This window comes from Delphinus delphis, chromosome 12 (assembly GCF_949987515.2).
Source record: "Delphinus delphis chromosome 12, mDelDel1.2, whole genome shotgun sequence".
NCBI classification, from domain to species: Eukaryota; Metazoa; Chordata; class Mammalia; order Artiodactyla; family Delphinidae; genus Delphinus; species Delphinus delphis.
The window spans coordinates 78287145-78314361 of NC_082694.2; the positions used below are offsets into that span (position 1 = coordinate 78287145).

The 27217-nt window shown below is 44.7% G+C and overlaps 1 long non-coding RNA gene across 1 annotated transcript; it reads left to right on the top strand.

Moving 5' to 3' along the window:
* The first annotated feature begins 10519 nt into the window (after positions 1 to 10519).
* LOC132435517 (uncharacterized) lies at positions 10520 to 25903 on the top strand. Its single transcript, XR_009521561.1, has 3 exons — positions 10520 to 10945; positions 21968 to 22177; positions 24947 to 25903. It is a non-coding gene; the product is annotated as an uncharacterized lncRNA (long non-coding RNA).
* Positions 25904 to 27217: the final 1314 nt, after the last annotated feature.

The following is a 27217-nucleotide window of genomic DNA, read 5'->3' on the forward strand; positions in this document are numbered from 1 at the left end:
TTTCTCCAAGTGTGGTCCGTAGGTCCCTGAGGTTTCCCAGTGGTCTTCCAAAATGGTCTACAGGTGGGGGTCATGGTTTTAACAGAAAAACCTGTTGAAACAACCATGTTCACATACAATTCACAAATTTGAAATAAAAGATTGCGATTTTTCAAATCAAAAAAATTATGTGATTTTAGGTAATCATTATCTCCTCAAAGGTTTTACATAGGCTGTGTGGATTATGTTGTCAGTTCAGCTAAGATATCATTCTATTAGTAAGATATCTTAGAAACTGTATCTTCACCTCATTGCATGCTATTGCCCATTTTGTGACGTGTATATATGTTACTGTTCGATTGTATTATTCTCCAAATCTCCAAAGTATGAATCAATGGTGCAAAATTAGTTTATAGAGGTATAAAAGTTGTGATGGTAACAGCAAATATTACAACTCAGGGCAAGATCCTCAATGAATGACTGAATGTGACTCTGGAACATGATTCCATATGTGGTAGAGCATGGACGCTGCCAGTGATGAGTTTTGCTCAAGCAGCCAAAAAGAGAAAATATGGCTAATAATTAAAATGATATATTCAAAAATTAGAGTTTGGGGATAAGGAATCCATTCATCCGTAGTTCCTAGCACACTGTAATAAGAAATTAGCCACAGAGTGTCATATAGTCAGATATGATCAAAGTCTGTTGATACTTCTACTAAGCCGATCTGAACATTTCAGAACACATTGAATAAAATACTTCCCTATAGGAAATTAATGAATTGTATCACTAAATGCAGAATAAAAAAATTTTTTAAATACGAAAACCAAAGGAACATTATTCAAAGTTAAATTTTCATAGCACAGAAACAGGTACAATGACACGGTTGCCAAGGAGCTTGTAAAACCACCCACAAAGTTAATGACAAATATTGTGCTGAGGGAGAGAGCAGCAGACTCACCTTAGGGACTAATACTGATGGATGATAGACAGTATCAGCAGCTTATAATGCGAAGGAACTATTATTATCACTATCATCACGGAGAGGAAGGTAATGAACGAGCTCTCTGCATACATATAGCACAGAGATGCAGTGCCCTATGACTTGTGTTTGTCGCTGAAAACCATGCTACAGGCAAAACGACTTTTTTCTCCTCTTGGGATTTCTCCTGTTGCTGCGATGTAGACATCAAGCCGACAGAGGACTGACCATGGGCGCCACAAGAAAAGGCATGACCGCATCAAAATAAAAGTTTACACCTGTCAACCCAGCCATTGTTTATCCACAGCTGGAGGTCAGTGGTCTCCTGACTTCAATTTGGGATTTAAGGAAATAGTGAAAACTGGTCACTCTGCTTTTTCATATGTGATAAGAATCTGGTTGGGTAGGAAAGAGGGACTCATTCAAGCTTTGAAATAAGTGATCCGATTAAAATGGTTCTTCAGAGTACAGATCGTACAATTAAGGTCATTTCCATTATTTCAGATAGCTCCCTCAAGTGAATTATATCTTGGAAATATTTTGAAATCTTCAACCTATCACTTCAGGGGCAGCATATCATGTGTGTATGTGTATGTCTTCATACTGAGAATAAGATACCAAGATTTCTTATAAGGCTGAATTTTGGTGTGTAAGTTTGGATGATTTCTTAACGATTTTCTTTATTTGTCTGAAAAAGTAACCAATGCTATGATATTTTAAAACTACATCTTAACCAACAAGGACCTACTGTATAGCACAGGGAACTAGTCTCGATATCTTGTAATAACCTATAAGGAAAAAGAATCTGAAAAAGAATATATATATATATATATATATATATATATATATATAACTGAATCTATTTGCTGTACACCTGAAACTAACACAACATTGTAAATCAACTATACTTCAACAAAAAAATTTAAAAATAAAACTACATCTTAATACAATGCAGTGGAATGAATACCTTTCAAAGCCAAATACTATCAAAGAGTTGTTGAGAAATGTTTTTGCAAGTTGCAACACTGAGCCTACCAGAAACATTGATCTAACTGGTATGAAAAAAGGGGCCGGGTACAAAATTACTGTTTATCACTGTTTCTCGTTCTACGTTGAGACTAGTTGCCAGGGAAACACCTGTTAGAGAAGGCTGTTCTGTAGCCTCTATGTTCCACACAGTACTTGGTATACAATAGTCACTCAGAAACACATCATTACATACACAAATGAATGGACCATCTAAAGGACCCATAATATTCTGTGATAACAGAATCACAAATTAAAATAGTCTCCATCTTTATAACATTTCTGGTCACCAGGTCCTATATAAAATCTCTCCACTGCCCTCCCTTCTCTCTGACTTCCTGGGCTCACTTCCAAAACAAGATTATCCAGCATCTCTCAGGTACCAAGTGGGGCAAGCAAAGAATTTCCCCGCTGAGAGTCCTCCTGCCAGTTGTGGCTTCTGCGGACCACTCCTGACATGTCTCAGAACTGGCATCTACTCCATGCCCAACACACGACAGGCTCACGATAGATACTCATCTGTTTGTTCGTGCTGTTGCAAGCTAAGAAGGTGGATTCTTCGGATTTTTATCCCTAGATCTAATCTCTTTAGAGTTTGGGCGATAGAAAGGCAGATCTTATTCTTGAGGAACTGATGAATGGATACTTGCAATTATTGAACGCTTCTCAAAATAGCAACAATCTGCTTTGTCACCTGTTCTAGAATTCTACAGCAAATCAACACCAGTCCCCTCCAACTATAGCTTCCAGAATTCTTGATTTTGTACATTGTGAAAAACAGACCATTTCCCAGTATTTAGACAGAACTCTAGCACTTGGAAATTTTGGACAGATTACAACATGGGCTCCAGCACAAACTTTCTAGCACCTTTGAAACCTCCAGTACAGAATGCACTTGGGCCGGGGTTCTTTAAATCATTCGCAGTGTTTGTGAGTGCTTATATCAGGGCCGATCCCGGCGACCTAAACTAGAAAATGACGTGGGCCTCATTAATCTGGAGAGGTCAGGGGTCTAAGGGAGAAGCCCATTCATGTTAACTAAACATACGAGACAAGGTGTTCTCTGGAGGGGTGCTGTGAAATGTGCTAGTGTCGAGGGAAAAGAGCATCTCAGTGATAACATTTTCCCAAGGAAGCTATCGTCTCATCTGGAATTCTTCTAATCCTTCCCATCCAACTTCAGTAGGTCCATACGACCTTCTAAGGCACAGACTGATAATTCTAATTCTTATTTAAAATGTTTTGATGACTTGTCATTATTGAGCAAATAGGTAAATCCCTTACCTGGCATAAAACATCCTCCATGATCGGACAGCGGCATTCCTCTCCAGATTCCCAGCCTCACGCTCTGCATTCTCTTAATGCAGAACCGAGCATGCCTCTGTGTGTTTATTCCTGTGATTTCCTCCGTCCTTGCCAACAGTCATCTGGCTGTGATCCCTCAAAACTGAACAGGGGGTCTTTCCTCCGGGAGGGTCTTCTCTGACTCACCCAGCTTGGTGACATGTCCTCCTCTGGGCTCCCCAGGGACCCTGTACTCACCTGGACAGCAGAGCCCAGACATTCCCGAGGACTAGATCTGAGACCATCACAACCTCCCAAATTTGTAACTATCATTAGAGCGTATCATTTTCCCCCTTAAAATGCAGAAAATGCAGTGAAATGACTCTGCAGGTGTTACCACATACACGATGACCTGTGGGGCTGTACCACTTAGTGGCACTCAGATGTCTGGCGTTGACCTGGTCCCTTGCTAGCCTGGTGACATACCCTCTCACCATCGTCATGTGCAAGATTCAGATTGAGCCCTGGACTAGGTTCCTTTTGCTGCTGCAACAAATTAATACAAACTTTGTGGCCTAAAATGACACAAAGATTTTGGTTTTGGAGGTCAGAAGTCCGAAATGGGTGTCACCGGACTAAAATCAAGGTGCCAGCAGGTCCATGTTCCTTGTGCAAGCTCCAGGAGAAAAACCTTTTTCCTTGCCTTTTCCACCTTCTAGAAGCTTCCTCCATGACTTGGTACATGGCCCTGCACTCACCCTGACTCCTGTTCCATCATCACATTTCCTTTTCTGACTTTGACATTCTTCCCTTTCTCTTCCACTTATAAGGACCCTTGTGATAACATTGAGATGACTCAGATAATCCAGAATAATCTCTTCATCTGAAGACCCTTAGCTTAAGTACACATGCAAAGACCTTTTTGCCACGTAAGGTAACATAGTCACAGGATTTGGTATTAGTAGGTGGGGCCATTATTCTGCCTACCACATGGCCCAATAAATTACAAGGAAGTACATATCATGAACCTTTGGGTTTTCTTATAATAATTTAAACCATGACAAAGCCAAGACTTTGGGAAGGGTGATCTCTCACCTGTTTGTCCCTCTCGATTACGAGCTCCCCAGTGCGGGGAGGACGATTCCTGGCACGTGGTTGTCTGCTCCATGAACACTCATTGAACTGAAATGCTGGCTTTTCCTGGGAACGAGAGCTCTACCAGGTCATTCAGGAAAACGCTGCAAACGTTTGGCTAAGAAATGACCTGTATGATCTTTTCCCAAACACATGACACAATGAAATATACTTTAATTTCTAATACCATATTCAGCACTCTCTCTCTCATTCTGATCAGACCAGAATCTCTATTCTAGTTGCTCAGCGGGACCACGTTTCAAGCCTTCAGCTTTGTTCCTGGACAGAGCAAGACACACACGGCCATTCAAAATAACAGCTTCAGTCGGGGACTCAGCACCACTCGGAAGTGCCTGCCATCTGGAGACGTCTTGGGCTTGCCATGAAGGCTGCTTCACGGTGGCTTGGTCAGAACCAGCCCAGCTCTCCTCGGTGCCTCCAGCCTCGAGCCCTCTCTACCTGCAGGGGAGTAGGACCACGTACCCTGGCCGGGCTCCCTGTTGGTGTCTAGAGCAAGGCTTTGCTTTATGAAGCCGCTCAATTAGTGTGCCCCCATGCCCTCGACATCTCAGCTTAGTTAACCCCTCACTGCAGCGACGTGGATCCTTGTGCAGGGAGGAAGGCGCCAGGAATCACATCTCCCACGGACTCCAGCTGTACCGGAGAGGGTACAGCGCACTGTGCTAGGCCTGCCCGTCCCACTCTCTGCGGTCCTGGACTCTCCGAAGTGTAAGCAGACACGCTCCCATGGAGGCCACTGTCCCCAGGCATCACTTCCTTTGTGTCTGCTTCCCAAGCATTAGCCCCTCCGCTGTTTTATCTGTCAGCATCTCTCTTCCACGGGGGCCAGAGCTGGGCATATGAATGCAGGAGCGTGATCTGACCTGCCCAGAGACTGGAGGGACCGTCACCATCTGGGGACCCACAATCGCATCTCAGACACCTATTTTCCTAAACTGCAAAATGGAGACAATTAATCCCTGAAAGGACCAGGGCACAGGATACATAAAATAGTAGAAATAAATAACCTCACGTGTCACTTAAGACATAGCAGGTGATTGATACATGGTAGGTTTATTATTACCACTGTCCTTGTTATTATTCATATCAGCATCATTTTACTCCAGCATCTCTTTGGGAGATAGGAGTCTGGATCATTAGGAATTCATCGCAGGGCCGGTCCTCCACCGTCGCTTCCTGGGCAGCACTCTGGCCACAGCGGCAACTTTCTTCACTTATTATTTGTCAGAGCTAATCTCTGGAAGAGAGAGATTAGCTGCGTCCTTGCCCTCTCACCGCTGGGCCATATGCTCTTGAATGACAGATGTTTGATAGCCTATGCTGGGAGAACGCAGTCCTTTCAACCCAAATTTGATAAACATACATTTCTTCTGTCTGTCCTACTTTGGGCCATCTGTCAGTGTGGCATGGTGCCTTTGCTGGACTGGCAAGATGCTGAAATCAGACCACCAAGGAAGGTTCAAGGACAGTGCTGTCACCAGAGAGAGTTGGGTGTGTGGGCGAGATCCTCAGAATCTGAGAGAGCCGGGGCTCCGGCTGCCCAGCCCTCACCTGCAGGCACAAGAACCTTGTTCTCGCAACCAGAACCTGGCCTCCTCAGCTACATCAGTCCCCAGATGGAGCCCTCTTGAACAAAAGAGATCGTCACAAAGTGTTATAAAGCAGTGCTTTTCCAAGTGCATAAACTTCCGAGTTGCCTGGAGGTCCTGTTCAAATGCAGATTCTGATTCAGTGGGTCTGGGGTGGGGCCGGAGTTTCTGCATTCCTAATAGGCTCCAAAATGATTCTGAGGCTGCTGGTCTGAGGACCACAGTGGCAAGCTTATAAAGGACACCTGATTCAAGGTCAGGAGACCTGGGTCCTTTCGATAGCGTCCCGCCAAGAGGATGCTTCGTGAACGAGATTTCATAATGACAGAGATAAAAGGAGACTCGGAGGCCAAGCAAGCAAAGAGCCTCCTGAGTGAGCTTCTCCAGACTCCTGGAGCTGCCCCTACCATGGGGTATAAGCACTGCTAAATCAACCAGCCGAAAACAAAGAGCCTCATGGCTATAGTCCCTTTGATAGCATCAAATACAGGCTCAGAAGAGGCACACACGCTACAGGAAGTTAAGAGAAGAATAAGATGCTACAACACCCCTATCTGCTCAATGCCTGCAGATGTAAAGGGTGATGGGGGAGGGCACCAGGTTGTGAGAACAGAGGCTGGAGAGGCCAGACACTACAAAGCAGAAGCCCCAGAACCCTGAAGACAGAACTTACCCCCTCCGACCCCGCCTAGCCTCAGGCTCCGGAGGACCCGGAAGTGCTTCCTTTCAAGGCGGTAGGAAAGTGTAAGTACTTGCCTGGAAGCAGCATATTATGAACAATTTCCCCAGTCCCCTTTGGCAGCCCAGAATTTCGGCAGAGATGTCAGATGGTGACGTCCATCCACCTAAATTGGTCTTGAAGATGGATGCCAGAGACCTCATAATTCTTCTTTAATTGTTAAGGAACTAATTAAACCCATAGCATCTCTGTTAACTGAGTTTTATGATGTGAATTTCACTACTAGACAAGCAAAGTCAGGCATCTGTGGGCTCCACTGTGGGCTTCTGGCTCCTGACAAAAGACGTTAAGGATATTTTCAACAAACACCGCACCCATATCCGCAGAATCCCAAGTGATTTGCCAGCAGTCTCTTGCCAGTTCCCACGGGGCCGAGACACGGCAGCTGGGCATCACCTTCTTGGCCTGGTCCAATGCAGCCTTTCCCATGGAGCACAGAAGCACACACGTGTGCCTCATGGGACAAAACAAACATGGACCACCAGCCTGGATGGAGATAAAGAAAAATTTGGATATCCTGGATGGAGATAATGTACAATCTGGAATTCTGTTTCGATGTCTCTTTAAATTGTTAATTCCTTTATTTTAATTGAGATCTGAGCCTTACTTATGGCCATTAGTGAGCCTCAGCCCCTGATCATATCCATCCCACTGGGTGTGTCTGCCTGCCCTGCATCTCCCCAGTAGGATGGAGGCCCAGGCACCCACTTTGTCTCCCAGCATTGCACGTCCTACAAGCCCGGAAGCAGAGGGTAAGCTAAGACTCCTGCACATCCCTGCCCCCCTGCACCATTCTGAAGCACAAGGGCTCTGTGATGACACTCTTCAAACTCATAAACCCTGTAAGAGCCAAAAGGGTTACCTGACTTACAGGGGAGAGCAGAGTCAGAAAAAAAAACCCATATCACTTAACCCCTAGGATCCTAGAATAATGGGATGGGGTGGAGCTTGTAACTCTTGACAACATTCAATACCTACTCTCTCCTTGAAGAAGAAGAAACTGTCATCTGCAGAGGGGAGGTGCTTGCTTAAGAACCCATAGAGCGTTGGTTCCTGGTGACTCTGGAATCCGGTTGCCTCCCTGCCAGTCCAGAGTTTGTTCAGCAAATATCCCCAAATAAATACTAAGTGCACTTCCCAGAATTTAAAGCCACCCCTGGCCTCTCCTGTTTGGGGGCAGTTGGATTTCTCCAAGCTAGAAACGAGCCCAAACCCTGTCCTCACTGACAGTGAGCCCTGAGGGCAGGGCAATGAGCCCCCTGCAGCTGGGTGTGAGGTGGGCAAGGGTGGCTCCTGAGATCTGCTCAGGGGACAGGCCTCAGAGAGACAAAGGCCACATAGTCAGAGAAACCCTTTGTATTTCCCTCAGAGAGAAAAAACCACTAAGCACACACCCCTTCTCACATCCTCTTTATTGCTTTTTTTCAACCCCAATAAAACTCCCCAAAGTATCCAAAACTCTTAGAGCCTCTGAAACTTGACCGCCCATTTGTTTTTCTGAAGCCTGCTTCTTTGCCTCAAAAATAAAAACAATAACAAAGAGAAGAAAGAAAGGAAAAAGGAAAATGTGCCGTGGACCTCATCTGTTCACGCCCTTGCTTCCTGATGGAACAGGTCCCTCATGAATTATGTGCTTTCAGCGGCTGCCGCCCAAGGCCCTCTGGTCTCTGAGCCACGGTGGGCAAGTCCCCGGGCTCCGGATGTGATCTCGGCTCTGGGAAAGCTACCAATACCATCCTGAGGGAAGGAGACTGGGTCCAGCCACAACCCACCCCTGACTCTGCCTGCAGCTTTGCAGAGAGATGCCCATACCCAGGGGGACCCGGCCTAGCCATCAGCTGTTCAGAAGAGACGAACCAAACCAAGAGTCAACATTGGCCCGAGGGATAAAAAAGGGACTAAACTCATCACCAGAAGGTGGCGCTACACCTTAAGACAGGCCTGCCAGAAAGGAGGACTGCTGCGGAGACGGTAGGATTTCAGAGCTGGAAGGGTGTCTAGACATGAAATGCAATGAAATGAAATAAAGTCAGAGCCGGAAAGACCCTGGAATATCATTCTGGAATAATCCCATGTCACTGATGGGGAAACTGAGGCCCACTGAGATTGGCTCACAATCGTACACACCAGGGGGTGGAACTCACAGTCTATCACTTCTGCGTGCTGCCTGCTCTTTGGCAAATCTGAGATCAGAGAATAAAACACAACGATTGGCTGGACATAGAGAAGCCAGGTTTTGTAACTGAGTCTCCAACAAGGGAGAAGGACCCACAGTCCCCTCCTGGGGAACGACCATGATGCCCTCCTAGAACAGAGTAGAGGCGACAGGGGGGCTCGTCTCACAGGCCCTGGCAGCATCCCTGCTCGGACTCGTGAGTCTTGACAGGATAACAAAGGAAAGACCACGGGCTCCACCACTTACCAGCTGTGCCATGTGGCTATTTCACCCAACGTCCCTGAACCTTCATATTTTCATCAGCAAGATGGCATAAAAATGTCTCCCACTCAAAATCATGTCTGAGAATTAAAGGTCCTCATGTAAAGTGACCAGCACGATACCTGGCGCAGAGTAAGTTCTCATGATAGAAATTTTCCTTCTCTTTGTGACAGCATCTCTAGGAGTCTTCTCCTGGTAAGTATCACAAACTTGGGTCTGAAACACCCACCCGAAGTGCACTGTAGATGGAAGGCCTTGCTCTTATGACATGGCTCATGCTCAAGGACACCAGGCATGGAAGGTGGGGTCACAGGACCGATGGCAGGAAGAGGAGGGGGAAGGGCAGAGGCCACCTTACACGGGGCAGAGAGACACTGGCAAAGTTGTCAAGCTTTCCTGTCTCTGTTCAAAGGCCATTTGTAGAGAAATAATTCCCTGGTCTACAGACACCTGCACACACGTGCATGTGCACGCAAGTCCAGAGCTGCAGAGGAGGGCACCATGCGGTGGCCAGAGGGCTGGGTCAGGACAGCCAGGCTTTCACGGCAGCTCTGGTCCAGCAGGGAACGACATTGCCACTGTCGTTGGCACTTTCCCACCCAAGCGGCTCCCTGATTCTTTTCGATCCCTGATTCTCATTCAGGGCCCCCAGGAGCCGGGCTGCATTATGAACATCCTCTCCGCAAGCAAAAGGCCCAGGTCTTGAAAGTGTTTCCTTCGGAGCGCACGGCAAGGCAGCCCACTGAGGAGGTGAAGCCCACCGCCAGTGGACAAGGCCCAGGCCCCGCCCAGCTTCTCCTCCTGGTTCCAGAAAGAGCTCCATGTGGCGTCTGAGCCTCAATTCCTAGAGAAGCGGTGACAGGGCAGAAGAGGGACCCCGCTGAGGTCACTCCCAGCCCTATGATCCCATGTGGACTCAGTCCCACCGGCCCCCTCGCCTCTCCCAAGGAAACACATCCTCCAGATCTCCAAAGGGCTCCTATCTAATCTAGAACACGTCTCATAGAGGCAGGACTTTCTGGGCCATCTTTCAGGGACACCAGGTGAGGAAGAGACGAGGTGACCCACAAGAGGGGGAGGAAACTGCTTCCTACCCCTCCCGCCCGCATCCGTAGCCTCCCGCCCGTCTGTCCACGCTGTCACGGTCACGTGTGCCCCGTGCTCCCGCTGTTGTAATTGGCCGATAAACAGTACACGGCTCGTGACACTCCCAGCCTTGCCCCAGTTATGTAGTCAGAGAAATACGGGCTCCCTGGGGATGAGCCTTTGTGTGACGCGGGTCTGTGCTCCAGAGAGTTCCACCCACAGCCGGCTGAACAGGGCGGTGACGAAGAGGACAAATCCTGATTCGAATCCTGTTTTGCCAACTGCGAGCTGTGTCAACGTAGGCAGGCAATCCTGTGCCCCGGGACTTTGGTTTCCTCCGCGATAAACTGAGGGTGAAGAGAGACATCAGCATCGATCTTGTAGACACATGACCCACGCGAAGGGCTTGCAGTGACTGGTTTGCAGTGAGAGCTTAATAAGTGTTAATGAAGATTAGCAGTGTTTTTGACATGCACTCACTTGACAGTTACGGGATGCCTACCGTGCACAGGTGTTGTGGAGGTTCTTCGAGCTGTGCCCACCCACCCCCGAGGCTGTGTGACTGAGGAAGATGTAAGGTTGGCAGTGAGAAGCTGAGCAAAGGCAGACCCCAGTCTCTCCTCCCTCATCCCCGTCGAGGATGCTCTCCGGACCTGCAGTCTCCACAGGTGGGAAAATTTTGTGAGGTCTCCGTAGTTTGTCCCTGGGATTGTCCAAACTCTCATTTCTATGCCTACTGCCTCTTCTATTCCTGAAGGTACAGGCTCCTCCTGAAGCCACTTGAGACCCATCCTAGTTCTATGTTCTGGGAAGAGTCCTCTTTTTTTTTTTTTAGAATACTCCATTGCCACAAGGTGGAACTGTATTAAAGCATTATAAGGTGTAATAGTCCCTTTAAAACTATAAATTCTTAGATAATTGCACAATCAGAGAAAATTCAGTTGGTCAAGTTATGGTAGTACTTTTCAGTGTTTTATAATACATTTATATTTTAGCCAACATCCAGCAGACAGTTAGTACTATAGGGAGATAACAGAAAGCTTAGGTTGACTTGTACAAAAGGGAACATTTATTATAAGATGAAGGGTGTCTTATGGGACTGGGGAAGAACGCTCCTCCTGAATCCTGCTTTCAAAAACCTTTTAGAGGGTTCCCACTGCATGACAACAGGGTGGCAGACTTTGAAGGTGGAATAGAGACAACGGACACATGGTTCCTGCCCTTGAAGAGCCCTCATCCCTCTACACATTCATTCTCTCAAAATGTATTTACTGAGCATTTACTAGGTGCCAGACATGTGGCCAGGATGGCTGGTGTGTCTTTCCTTTCAGAGCTTACAATCAACTGGGAGACATCCTTCCATCCAAGCATGACAACTGTGGTGGGGAGAGAGTTTCAGGTTCATGAGAGTGTAGGTGAGACAACAGATGATAACAACTAAGAGAGAGAAGGGAAGGTTGTGAGAGAGGGAAGCGTGGAGCCTGCTAGAACACACAGGAAGAGGCCAGCTCTTCTGTGCAGGAAGGGTTCACAGATAAGAGGAACAATATAGCATCGATGTGGAAACCACAGGTTCTAGAGTCATGCATCTGGCTTCAAAATCCCGTTCTGACATGTACTAGCTGCCAGAGTTAACTTGGGCAAGAACTCAATCTTTCTAAGCCTCTGTTTTCCCATCTGCTAAAATGGGCACAATATCAGGCCCTGATGTATAACGTTGATACAGGGACCGAATGAGATGATTCATGGGAAATGGATGGCTCTGTGCCTGCTGGTACAGAAAAGCACTCGATGTGTTCATCTTTATCACTCTCACTGAGTAAGATGTGAGCTGATGCAAAACATTGCCAGCAAGTGATAATGCAGAAAGGCATCCCCTACTCTGCCCTGAATGGGATCCCTGGCCTTCGGCAAGGCGCTTCTTCTCCTGGACCTTAGTTTACCCATCTATGAAATAAATGGGTTCATTACTGACGGTTTAGGTTTCTTTCTACAATAAAATTCTGTCACTAGGATGAGCTCTGGCCCTTTTTTTTTTTGGTCATGCCACATGGCATGTGGGATCTTAGTTCCCTGACCAGGGATTGAACCCATGTCCCCTGCATTGGAAGCACAGAGTCTTAACCGCTGGACTGCCAGGGAAGTCCCTTGCCCTTTGAAGTCCATGACCACACAGAATAACCACTCTTACATGACTGCTTACTACCTACATTCAGGCAGACGATGGCCAAAACCATATCCTTAGTAATATAGCAAAGTTACCCATGTGAAAGATTTGACATGATGTGGTAAGGGTGCTATATTCCACATAAACCAGTACCCAAAACTGGTGTACTCCCAAAACACTCCTTTCTATGTTCAGTCTCAGCCTGAATCTTCACAACCAATTCATTCACCACTAAACACACAGGTGCACAGCAGAGGTGATGACAGAGCCATCACAACATGCATTTAGATCCAGGAGGCATGTGGTTTCAATATGCCCCGTTGTGCTCATGACATTGTGGTTGATACTTTATTGTCTGCCTTTCAACAGAATCCTTTCTCTTGAGGTCTGGCCAAGTGGCCGAAACCATATAAATTCAACTACATGTTGAATTTTTGTCCTCTGGCTTATTTTTGGTTCCAGGAAAAAGCCTCTTACCTTGTTTTCTACCTTGTGAAGTAGCATCAACAACCACCTAAGACAGGAGCTGGGCGACATCCCACACGTCTCGTCCTCATAGTCAATCATTAACCAGTGACCACCCACTGTAAATTCTACCTCCTTGACATGTGTCAGATGAGTCCAATGTGTTTTAGCCCCATTGCCACATCCTGGCTCAGACACTCAGCGTGCCCTTGCTCAGAATTTTGCAATCCAGTTGGTTTGCTATCCTCCACTGGCTCCAACATCTCTCCTGTTTCAGGCAAGCCCTTTCTAAAACACAACTATGAAAATGTTTTTTCTTTAATTTTTATTGGAGTATAGTTGCTTTACAATGTTGTATTAGTTTCTACTGTACAGCAAACTGAATCATCTATATGTAGACATATATCCCCTCTTTTTTGGATTTCCTTCCCATTTAGGTCACCACAGAGCACTGAGTAGAGTTCCCTGTGCTATACAGTAGTTCTCATTAGTTATCTATTTTACACATAGTATCAATAGTGCATATATGTCGATCCTCATCTCCCAATTCATCCCACCCCCACCCCGTTCCCCCTTGGTATCCAGACATTTGTTCTCCATATCTGTGTTTCTATTTCTTTTGTAAATAAGATCGTCTATACCAATTTTTTCAGATTCCACATATACACGCTAATATGCAATATTTGTTTTCCTCCTTCTGACTTCACTCTGTATGACAGTCTCTAGGTCACTCTACAGCCTAAGGTCACTTTTCAATTAGCTCTCCATTCCCCACACCAGTGGTTCTCAAACTTGACCATGCGTCCGATTCACCTGGAGGAGTTTCAAAAACATACATTGATGAGCCCGTGCCCAGAGTTTCTGATACCATAGGTCTAGGATGGAGCCTGGGAATTTGCGTTCGTAGCAATTGCCAGGTCATGCTGATGCTGCTGTGCTAGGGACCACACTTTAAGTACCACTGACCTACACTCTAAGGTGTAAACCCCTTAGCCAGGCTCTCAACAGCCTCCACGATCTGCACCCGGTGTAGTTCTTTCATACAATTTCAAGTGATTCCCTACACACACATACACCTAATATATGTGACCACCAAAGCCAAGTAGCCTGGTAAGACAGAGACTTTCTAGTTCGAGCAGACGATCCAGACTGTAGGTCTGAAGCTCACACCCTTAAAGGCTAGTGGTAGAAACGAGGCAGAATTCAAAAGGGAGCCTAGGGCTCAGCCCTCAGGCAGGTGCTGACAGGCATTGACACCCAAGCTTTGTCGCTGTGCTTCAGTGTCACTGCATCCCCAAGGCTGTCTTCTCCTGGTGCCTCTAAGCCACGTGGCAAAATAAACAGCACAGCCAATTCATCATTTACGCCAAACATAAACAAGACCTAAAACAGAATAGGATGGATGTGGGCCAAATGGAAAGGTAGTTTAAGGTTATGAGATCTGGCTTGGAAATCACGTTGTCTGAACTTGTAAACATCAAAGGGTCAGACTGGAAAATTGTAATAATGTAATAATAATTATAAATAATAAAATCATGCCTTCCCCACTGTTACCCCAGGATATAAAATCATTTAAAAAATTAAGATGTTATAGGCCTATTAAGTCATTGACTCTGTCTCCTGAGAGGGGAGATCTGCACCATTTATACGGTCGGAAAAACCTTCTCTTCTAAGGGGGACTGACAAATGCCTCAAGGACAGGGGGAGCTTCAGAAGAGGCAAGATTACGAAAACCCTGCTAACAAGACATACAGCATCCTCCATTTCTCCAACCTTTGGAATTCTGGGTTGCTGATGAAGGAAAAAGGCCTATTCTCACCTCCTTGGAAGGAAAAGGGAAGCCCTAACCCCCCACCCCCTGACCCCGCCCCCAGCATCCCTCACTGGGTCATCTCCCACTGCCATACCCAGGAGGCTCATTTGGCTGTGACCTTGACTCCCACATGTGTGTTACTGGGGAGATGGAGTTGAAATGAGGTTGCTCACCCTGAACAACTCCAGAGAACTGGCCAGAATTTATTTTCAGTGTTTGGTAGATATGTGTGCATTTGCCTGTTTCTTTTAGAGCTCATGATCAAAACAATCTGACAATTCCGTTACCCATGTAACAAAGTATTCTCATGTAATGTGATGACAGTACTCAGATCATTCTTTTGAGATAAACTTTCCCCCCAAATGGAGTAAACATTAATCTATCTTTATATTTCTTAGGAATAATTTCCTCCTGATCCCCCAAAAAACAGCAACAACAAAAACCCCCGCCTAGCAGATGGAATCACCCAAAAGGGCTCTGGAATAAAACTGTTTTGATAGAATTTATTTGGGATAAATAGCTATCTTTTCTACTATCATAACGGATTTTCTCATGTTGTCTCATCCATCATAAAATAAGCTCACTTGATCCAATCGGTGCTTTGCTCATCTGTAAGAGGTGTTTCTGCTATCTTATAGTTTTTGAGTAGCTCCTGAGCAAAGGGATTTATAGTGTTTAAAGTTTCTCTGGGAACATCATAATTTCTTTTTAGAAAGGTGTCATCCAATATGGTAGTGACTAGCCACACATAAACATTTAAGTTTAAATTTACCAAAATTAAGTAAAGTAAAACTGCAGTCCAAAATTTCAGTAAAATATGTGATTAATTCACACAAACCACATATTAAGTATTTCATAGTCAGATGTAGGTGGTGGCTACCGTATTGGATAACAGATACAGAAACTTTCCATTCTCACAGAAAGTTGTATTGCTTAGCCCTGTTTTAGAAGTTTAACTTCTCCCCAAGCCTTTGTAATAGAGGTTTATTCCATGACCCTCTCTCATCCCACAACCCTACTCTCAGAACCAACCTTCACTATAATTTCTCATCCTCTGCTCATCATATGCAGCTACACCCCCACTTGGGCTCATAGACTCTGACCTGTCCAACCCTGAGAACTGGCCTCCATCCTGGCAGAGGATAGAGAAGAGATTCCTGCTTAAGGCAATTGATAATTCAGAACCAGGCTCAAATTCCAACAGTCTCATTATTGGTGTCTGATCCCATGAATGGTTTTGGACATTAAATCTCTTTTGTCCTCAGATACATGCCTGTCCCTTACCTACCTGAATGTCCATCACCCTGCCTGCTCTGACCTCAAATAACTCCAAGCTGCAATTGTTTGAGAATTACTCCACATTTAGGCATATCCTTGGGGTCTTTGGCTTATGGCTGGTCATGGGCTCAGTGTTACATGGGAAAGTTGGGATTCAGGCTATGAGCATCCACTAGTTTTCCTCTCAACAGCCCTATGTCTGCTCAAATTAGAACATGGTAAAGTAGAAAGGACACTCCCAGAAATGGAATTCTGGCTCCACGCTTGCATTTCTTTGTTTCTGGCTCTGGGAACTTGGGAAAAAGCAATAGAACATCTCTGAGCCTCACGGTCCTTTCCTATGGGAATAATAATAACAATCATGAGTTTGTGGTGAGGTTTATACGGCATAAGGATATCAAACAGCTAGCTGAGTGGTGAGTTACAGACATCTAGAACTCAGGGCAATCGTTCCCTTTCAATGTTTCTCTTTAGAAATTTTTGAATTAGTGGTAATAGAATAATGTAAACAGTAGTTTTGTTTAAAGCCATTAAAAGACTACAGCTCTTAAAAGTAACTATTTAATTAACATCTTGCTTTTGTTTATATTACTACAAATAATCTGTATTTTCCATGCTCTGCAAAGTTAATTGTTTACAACAAATGGGTATCACTTGAAATCTTACTGGGAAAGCAATCCCCTAAAAGGCCAGCACTTTCAGAGCTAACTTCAAATTAAGGAGACACATGTTTTCTCCGTCCAAGTTAGATTTCTAATCACTAAGCTTATTCTAGTTCCAAACTTGCCCACAGATACAAAAGCAAGAAGAGGCAGCATAGCATGGTGGGTAAATCGCGTTGGCTCTGGAGCTAAACACCTGAGATAGAACCTTGACCTGGATACTTCCTAGCTGAGGATTAAATGAACCAATACACTAGAACAGTATCTGGCATGTGACAAGTACTCTCTCCCTAAGTCTGTGTAAGAAATTATCCCAAGGCTCCAAAGACCCTGGCAGATGCACCTGAAATATTATGATCACTGGGAAAAGAGTGGGAATGTTAGCAATTCTTACTAACAAGATGTATTGATCACACATTTGGGCCAGGCCCTGTGATAAGTAGTTTACCTACATCATTTCGTTTTATTTAATCTTCTCGATATGAGGTCTTGGGCACTTCCAGTACATGGCAAAGCCAGAATTCAATACAGGAAAATCTAACTCCCAAACCCAGACCCTTCACGCCAGTGTGTTTCTGCCTCTCCAGGTAAGCAGGTGAACGAGGCCTCCTGGCTGCAGCCTTACACACCGAGCTCAGGTCCTGGTTCCACAGCTCACTATGTCCATGAACTTAACATTTAACCTGAGCGATCTGTTCCCTCAAGGGTGAAATAAGGACGATAAGACTCTCTTGAGGGGCTTCAAATGAGAATTAAAGTGTGCAGACACATAGCCGCGTGCAGCAAATAGAGTTTGAACGCAGGACAAGCGTGCCCACAATTTGCAGAGGGAAGCAAAGCCCCTGGGCACCCCAAGAGCTGACAACAACCTGGGACCTCACTGGAGCAGTTAAGTGGGTAACTGTTTTAGCAAAAAAGGAATGCTAATTATAAATGTGGAAGACCTGGAAAACCAAACTGGCACATACCTGTCTTGCTTAGTGTAATCAGGGGTCTCTGGGCCTCTGACCTGCTGGGTTTTCTATAGAGGTCCTAAGGCGTTTAGACATTAGCACAGAGAGGTCATGCAGTTTACAAACTGCTCTTTGTAAATCAGACTTAATTTTTGCAACAGCTCTCTCCTGAAAACCTTGGTGCTGACATTCACTGAGGTCACCTGTTCTGCCAGGATGCCTGCTCGGCCATTGCAAATGGATTTCTTGGTTCTAGAAATAAAGTCCCACAAAAGGATTTTGTTGCTTCAGGCCATATCTTCACTCCCTGAGCTCTGTAATCACTCCAGAAGATGCCTCAATCTGCTCTAAGGGATGCCGCCGACCAGGAGACACGCTGGAACGTTCCTACTCTATAAATTCTTCTCCCTCCCTCCGATAGATCTGCCAAACAAGCAGTTCCAGGGATCTGTTCAGCAAATCAGACGTCATCCCTCCCTTGCTTACTTGGTCCCCCATCATCTATAGAATAGGATCCAGTTCCTTCCATGGTCTGGTCCTACCCATGACTTCTCCCGCCAAAATGGCATCCAACCCCTCGGACCAGTCATAATGACCTTCTGTGGCTCCTTGAGGTTTCATGCTTTGTTGCCTCTATGCCTTGGTCCACACTCTCCCTTTTGTCAGGACACCCTCTTCCCTCTATCTGCTTCTGACTAAATCTAACCAATGAATACCTCCCAGCTTGGCTCACTTCCACCCCGAGGTGGGTTAGAACCCTGTCCTTGGTGCTCCCGCAGGATATGGTGGCCTCGTTTTAGCAGCTTTAATGACATCAGCTGAGAATTGTTTCTGCCTCCTGCATGAGAGTGTAAGATCCTCAAGGGCAAGCACCCTGTGTTATTCAAAGAAGGAAAGAAGAAAAGCCACTGGGCTTGAAGAGCCCTTCTTGGCTGCTCTGGGCATCTGGCGTTTTGGAGCACGTGCCTTCCAGACTCACCTAGCACTGCATGCCAGGTTAGGGTCTCCAAATGAACCAGCTCAGTCTGAATGCTGTTATCTTACTTGTGCACGTAGAGCTTTCTGCCTTTCGAAACAAAACCACGGATATACAATCAGCATCACTTATCAAGCATTCAGATTCCTGGCCAGCCACCCATGTGGAGCACAGCCACCAATTCAGAAGGGGACACACAGCATCCTGTTGGGCAGCGGTCACAAGACTCCTGTACCTGACATCTCGTGAGCAGCTGGCGTTCTCCTCGCAATCCAGGGCTTTAAAGTGTTCAGTACCCCCCAAAACTCTTGTGGGTCAGCCCCCACTGCAACTTCCCTAAGGAGGTAGGCTTATTCTTTCTTCTTTCATTAAGAGCCGTCTCTACTCTCTCCCACTCTAATTCTTGGCGTTCATACCCATTTATTCCAAAGAATGACGACAGAATAAGCCATCTCACCAACTTCATGTTTCTCACTATCTGTAGAACAAATGTTTGGAATCATTGTCATTTGGGGAACATTAAAGGATGCCTGGTATAGTGAAAGACCATTGTTAACTTAACATCAGTCAGACCTGGGTTTGCATTCTAGCTCTGGCAGTTATTGGACAAGTAACTCAATGGCTCTAAGAGTCAGTTTCCTTGCATGTTATGTGGGAGGGCAAGAGTGTGGATAACAGCCTCTGGACAAACCTTAACTGACAAGAATAACTAATAAGAAGATGTTACAAAGATTTAAAAATCTGACAGTCTCCTCAGGATTGCTGATCGTAAATTTGTCACAGACTCTACAAGGCTGTGAATGCACCTCTAGTTTGGTCCTGTCTTCGTAGATCTTCACCCTTGATTCTCACCAAGTCATAGCATCCTCAATCCCTTACCCTTCCACAGGGCTGAAGACCCACTTCATCCAGAGAGCTCCCCCTTTCAAGCACATAAATCTAAAAGCACCACTAAATCAATATATGTTTATACACATACATATTTAACAAGCTTATATGTGATTTCTCAATAATATCCAGGTCTCTAGTAAATTTTAGTGGACTGGAGGTGAAAATTTGCATAATGTTCATAGATAAGGCAAAAGAAAAAGAAGTTGGGAAGTCTTGGGGGATGGGAGGTGGTGACATAACCACCAACAAGTGGCAGTCAACATTCAGAAAGGAGGCAGAGGAAACACCAGCAAGACAGACAACACTCTGTGGTCATTTAGTGCCAGGGCAGGAGGTGGGGCAAATCTCACGACCACCCTCACCACACTCCTCGCCTCCATCCCCACCCTGACCAAGAATAAAATGTGCAGCAGCCCAGTGAAATAATAGATGCCGTGGCCACTGCTGGGCAGGTGCAACACATGGCGTGTCCAGGTTGTAAGGGTCCTTTGAGTTTCTTAAGTCCAAAGTCTCATAGCTCAGACGAACAAAATAAGACCCAAGAAGGTCCGCAAACTCTTGTCTCCCGCCCAAGTAAAATCACTTAGAACTGGGCAAATTGTGTTCAGTACCTTGTGCTAGTTGTGTATAATGAAGATGACGGTGGTGAGATACCTAATGTGTCAAAAATGCTTGCTAACGGCCAGGCTCTGCTCTACGTTTCTTAACTCATTTCTGATTCAAACCCTCTCTTGGAGGTCGAGACGATTCAGTCCTATTTTCCTGAGAATGAAAGTGTTGCAGAGAGAGGTTAAATTACTCACCAAGGCAACAGAGCTGAGAAGTGGTGGAGCTTGGAGAGGACATGTGTTACTGATTGTTAGCATGATTTCCATCAAAGATTTTAGAGCAAGGATGATATTTCCACCTTTGTTACCTGGATCCATTTCTATGCTATATCTGGCTCCCTAAAGATAATAATAAATGACAGGCCGAGGTGTTACCTCCAGTACCTTGGACTGAGAACCCCTCTCATCAAGCCAAACATTGGCGTTCTCTGAAGGGGGAGTCGTTGACTCTGCCCAACGCCGCTGGAGCAGTGGCAGTTGGGTTCAGTCTGAAACTACTGTCGTCCTGTTTAATTCAATAGCCATTAATTTCCTGACCTGACTCCCTAATCCCAGCACATCTGTTTCTTCAAATGCCTGTTTTCAGCTCACTGGGGGGTTTGGTGACTTCTGTTAAGCATTTGCTTCTCGCGTTCTGTCTTGTGCTAAAATCTTTACAGCAAATGATAATCAGAGATTTACCTGCATTTTTTTTCCTTTTTAAAATGTTTTATTTACTTTTTAATAAAAATTATACATATTTAAAGTGTATAATGTGATTACACATTATACTCACATATATAGTGATATATATCGTGATATATTCTATTATATATATATATAGTGAAATAATTACACAGTAAGGTGATTAGTGAAGCTGGTTATCATTTCCAAATGGCATACTTACCAACCATTTGGGTGTGTGTGGTAAGAGCACCTGATTCTACTCCCTTAGCAAATTTCCAGTATAATTTAAAAAATTCGATAATCCCCAATGCTGGTAAAGTTAAGTGTGACTAGTGCACTCATATTCTGATAACATTATATGTTTTAGAAAATTATATTACAACATGTAGAAAAAGTCACCAAAATAATCATGCCCTTTATGTCACTTTTTCTTTTCTAAAAATGTACATTAAAGATAAAATTTAGTAAAAATTTTATTTAAATTTTAAATGCTCCCTAAACAGAAGATGGCCACCCATGTATTTGAATATTGTGCAGTCATCAGAAATAGTAATTATGGGCTTCCCTGGTGGTGCAATGGTTGAGAGTCCACCTGCCGATGCAGGGGACACGGGTTCGTGCCCCGGTCCGGGAAGATCCCACATGCCGCGGAGCCGCTGGGCCCGTGAGCCATGGCCGCTGAGCCTGCGCGTCCGGAGCCTGTGCTCCGCAACGGGAGAGGCCACAACAGTGAGAGGCCTGTGTACCGCAAAAAAAAAAAGAAAGTAATTATGACACCATTAAAATATTTCTAGTATAATGTTAAGAACAAAAAAATCAAGACACCAAATGCATCTTTTACCATGGTTAGAGTTTTGTAAAGGTATATATGTACTGGACAAAGTTGGACACTTTCACAGAAAATGTTTTTTAAAATTGTGCTAGAGAAGGGGACGAGTTTCTTTCAATTTAAAAACATATCTTTTAGGGGCTTCCCTGGTGGCGCAGTGGTTGAGGGTCCGCCTGCTGATGCAGGGGACACGGGTTCGTGCCCCGGTCCGGGGAGATCCCACATGCCGCGGAGCGACTGGGCCCGTGAGCCATGGCCGCTGAGCCTGCGCGCCTGGAGCCTGTACTCCGCAACGGGAAAGGCCACAACAGTGAGAGCCCGCGTACTGCAAAAAAAATAAAAATAAAAACATATCTTTTATATCATTAACTTGTTTAACCAGAAAGGTCAGCTATCCCTATTTGATGTTGCTATGGACTCTTCTTATGTCTACAAGAGGATTCGAAGCATCCTCATGGGAGTTGCTGTCCAGGAAGCCAAGGATCAGGGTTTCATGAACATGAGCCCAGGATGCCTGGATGAACCATCCCTGAGTAACTTTCTGATCATCTTTAAAGCAAATCCCAGAGGTTGCAGCACGTCAAGCTGCATGGTAAGTATTATTTTGGACTTCTTGAAATAAAAAAGCCCCAAATAATCTTATTTTAGATTGTATCAGTACTCAGTGTAAAAGGCATTGATACATTACCTGTCCTCCGGCGGACAAAACACTCATTCAACATTTTGGCTCCAGCAAAGCTGATTTTGGCCACCTCAGAGTATGATCTCAGCGGTCACAGTAGATGATTCAGACTTGAGGACGGGGTTCTAGCCACTCTTTGACCCAAGAACAATAAATAGCAATTAATTGAGGCAATTGATTTGCCAGTCTTTGGGCCAACTGGAAACTGGAATCTAGCAGAATAATTTGGTATTTCAGGGCAAGTTAAACTCTCAGAGGTGCCTGCTCTCGCCTAACTGATAACTCATGCTCTTTGAAATTCAACAGCATGGGTAATTTTCCAAGCACAGAACTTCCCCCTGGACTCTTATTCACCAGCTTGTCAATCAGATGTTCAACCTTCCTTTAAAGTTTAAGCCTTATTAACCTACACACTGGATTTGACTGGTGATAGGGCACTGTAGACAATGGAAACCCCTCCCAGGTTCCAAATCCTGTCGTCCTGGTTCAGCTCCCCACAAATTCCCTGGAAAGGATGAAAGAATCACTCACATGTCTGATGCTTCGAACATAGGCTGTGAGAGGATGTTTAAAAAAAAAAAAAAAAGTCGTGGAGGCCCTGCTGATTGAGACATCTTGGAGGAAAACTAGCTCTGCTCCAAACCAAACTCTGCCTGGAGCAGGAAGGAGTGCCCAGCTCGGCCTTCACAGGCTCTGTCGGGGACTTGCAAGATCCCAACCAAACGTAGAGTTGGCAACAGTCCTTATTTCAGAGGCAGGCATGCCAGGGTTGCCCAGATACTGGTAGAAAGTCAGCTCCAGAGTTGGGAGTGCCTAGTTGAGAAGATGCTAGCTGGAAAGTCAGTGAAATTATTAGTGGAGGCAGCTTGGATGTCAAAAATATGGTCTTTACGACTGAGGCAGGGCAAAGGGCAATCCCGGGCGCCCCAGGGATCCCACCATCCTTTGATTTCTTTCTTTTGTTCCATCACAGCAGAACATTACTTCGGTTCTGAACAGCTTTTCCATGAGCTTCCAAGAGGCTTGGCACCTCTGTCACTTTCCACAAATGGCCAGCTTAAAAACAAAATAATGTACACATCCCTAAGGAGTGGAAACTGACTGGAAGAAACCGAGATACCCTACCTGGTGTCACAGACATGAAATAGACAAAGGAGGGTCCATTTGTCACTTCCCAGAGCATTGCTACTTTCCAGAGCAAGGTGCAGCTGGTGGAGAGAAAAGGAGCTTAGAGTTTCACTGAGTTGTCCAGACATTTATTTTACTTGCCTTTTAAAAATACCAGAATCACCTCACATTCCCGAGATTCCTAATTATCTGAAGAACAGAAATAAACATGGAGGAGGTTGCTGGGAGTCCATTCCTACACCAGCAGATCGAAGGCCATGAAGTCCTCCATCAGCCGGCCCGGGGACTCTTCCGCACAGACAGAAACAGGAAGGGTCTGCATCTCACCCCGGGACCTCCATGGCCTCAGAACTCCACTCCATGCCAAACTCTGTGCAGGAGGAAAGGGGAGAAGTCGGGCTTTCACATTTTATTCTATTTACTCTATTCGTATTTCTTCTTTTTGACTTTGTATTAACTTACATTACTTGTGCAATTGTAAAAAATAGAAGGGGTGGATCTAGAAATTGATTATGTTGCTGCGTCACCTAACTGGTAGCCTATGAGCAAGAATGGCAGCTCCACCACACTGAATGTCATCTGTAGGTGCACCCGCCAAGCTGGGGGGACCGGCACTGGGGAAGCCGAGGGCTCCTGTCCAGCCAGGATGTCCCGGTCTGACAGCGTGGGCTGTCAACATATCGAGGTGCCAAGCACTGGCTGACAATAAACGCTGCTGCCCTGATCCCCCAAGCCTCTTGAAAGATGTGTGCAGGGTGACATGGCTAGTTAAAGACTTTTTAGCTCACTGCTGCTCAGACCTCTGGTTCCACCAGCTCCCACAGCTTAGGCCCTGCCCGTCCCCCGGCCCACATGACTGAGGCCCCTGTGCCTTGGGGAGGAGCTGATGCGGTTCCTGACCGTAGACAACCTCCACAGTTGCTCGTAACTAAGTCTGGAATTACACAGTGAATCCTTGTCTCACACCCGTTTCCCAAAAGTCACGGGGTTGAGTAAATATTCCAAATCTATAATCAGTCAAAAAAGTTGACTTTATTCTCTGAATCTCTATTAAAGGCGCCATAGTGATTTATTCTGTAAGAGAAAAACAGCAAAACATAAGTCATATTTTCTGTTTCAAGAGACATAGGTTCAGAGAGGTTGTTGTTAGTTTCTCTATGGTATCTCCCTTTACTTTTTCAGGGCTGTGGTAAAAGTAAGTCAGAATAACCTGAAGACTGTTATTCATTTAGTGTTTACTGAAGGTACAACGGTTATTATGGATTTTTTTTCAGAAGGAAGTTTATGAAAAGAGGAAGAAAAAACTTCCCTCTAAGTCTGTACATGTTGTTAGCTTATTATATAAGTTCATAGGGATGACTGGGAGACCTTCCCAGGAAACACACATTTTTATGTCTGTTGCCCATTTAAAATGTCGTTGCTGTTTGTTGTTGTTACTATTGACTTACGAGTGTTCTTGACATTAAAAATATTAATGCACGTGTACGTACAACGTTGCAAATTTGGCATTTTCTCCTAATTTCTTTATCATTTTATCGATTTTCTCTCCAGGTGTGGCCAAGCCCAGAAGAGCATAACGGCCAAATGATGTCCTTTATGGAACTCGGGCATTGCAGGAAATCATTCCCTGCCTCTCCAGCTTCTTCTCTCCCAAACCTGGAGCTTGGCATGGTGGATGGATATGAGGCTGGAAGGGCAGTGGGGGAATAGCTAAGGATTTCACAGAGCATCTGAAGGTCAAGGCTGTAGCTGTCCTTTCACTCTGCAGGCTCCATATTTATCAGAGTAATTTAGTAGCAGGTGAAATGTCTGACTCCCATCAGAGGCCCGCATGCTCCTTCGAGGACATGCTTACAGGAAAGTGTACTGACTTCTGAGAACTTGGGGTCTCCACAGGGGAGCTGCTGACATGGCAGAGCTGAGTAGAGGAGATTAGGTGTGATTTTCCAGGATTAACTTTTAGTCTTTCTGATTGGAGATCTACTTCTGAACGTATGACCAACCTCTCAGCCTCTACACGTATGTAGATCAACTGCTCAATAGAAGTGACTCAAGTAATTCAGAATATTGTTGGATAAAGGAGGCAGCCTGATTCAGCAGAAGGAGCATGGAGTTCTGAGGTCAAACACAAAATCTTACTCATGAGCTATCTAACTTAAGACTCTATGAATCTCATTTTTCCTTACCTGAAAAACAGGGATAAAACCTCCATATCTGAAGAGCTATAACCTTGGAGGTGGAGAAGGCCTTTCTGAGCACAAAATCAAAGCACAGAGACATAAATGGAGGATTAGGGTGACTGTATAGTCTTTAAAAATGATAAAGAAATTAAGAGAAAACACCAAATTTGCAACTTTATATGTACCCATGGAATAATATTTTTAATACAAAGAGCTCTTGTAAGTCAATAGTAACAACAACAAACAACAACAAAATTTTAAATGGGCAACAGACATAAAAAGAAAATTCATAAAGATACATAAATGGTCAATAAACACATGAAAAAATACTCAACTTCACTAAGTATCAAAGAATTACAAATTATACCAAAATGAAATTCCATATTTGATCTATCAAATTAGAAAAGACTTTTTAAAAATGCCAAGGATTGGCTGAGATGAAAGAAAATGTGCGTTGTCTGATACTGTAGGTGGAAATGCAAACTGGCATAACCTTTTTGGAGATGATCCAAAAGTTTTAAAGATGGTCATACTCTTTAATCAAACAATTCCACTCTTGAGGATCGATCTTAAGGAAATAGTTACGGACATGTTAATGATTTAGCTAAGAGGATGTTTGCTCCAGTGCTGTTTGTAACAGCAAATATTTAGAAACACAACCTAACTATTCAGCATTCTTTCAAGTAAGTCATTCAACAAATATTTACTAAGCACTTAGTAAGCTTGGGCCTTGGACACAGTAGACCAAGTAAATCAAGGCAGTGCAATGTAATGAAATACTCTGCAGCACTAAAATGAGATCGAATCTTTAATGACAGAGAAAAAGTCATATCGTTAACTGGAAAAAAAAGCTTGTTAAAAACAGGATGTGTAATATAATCCCATTTGCGGAAAAACATACATATTTTCATAAAATTTTGGAACCATGCAATGGATTTTCAAAGTGGCGATTGCTGGGTGATGAGAAATGATTGTTTAAAATCTCCTTCCTTTTCCTTTCTCTACATTACAAGTTTTTCTCTATTAACGTGAATTGGTTTTGGCGTTTTAAGTCAGTAATTTATTAAAAGCACATACACTGTGTTTTGAAGATAAAATAAGAAAAATGTCTGGTATATAATAAATGCCCCAAACACTCCATTTGTCTCTCTGTTTCTGAATTATCCCCAGCACCTTCAGTGGCCAAGTTTTTGAAAAGCTAAGTCACTTGAGTGCTAGTTCGAGCTTCTGGTTAGGAGCTGGATGTTGGAAATGGCATCCTTGGTCACAGAGCCCTTGAAGTCATCAAAGCAGTTCACAAAAATGCCAGCTCTCTCCTCCTTTGGGAAAGATCCTCCTGCCTTACTATTCTTTTCATTCCAATTTTTTTGTTCCTTCCAATGCTTGTCTCTGCAATAGTTTTACCTTCTCTCTGTTTCTTTCTTGAGCTCTGTTCACTAATGCAGTGTTTGCAGTGACGTTATAGAATGTATTTGCCACGAATGATAAGAATCGACTTTGTTGTCACGTCCTTTCCTCCAGTGACACGATTCAGGGCCATCCTCAGCCCCGCGTCCTCTTTGCCATCCCTTCCCTTGTGCCAAGAACACTCCATCCCATGGTGTGTTATTGGCACAAGTTAGGAAGTCCTATAGGCCTGGCT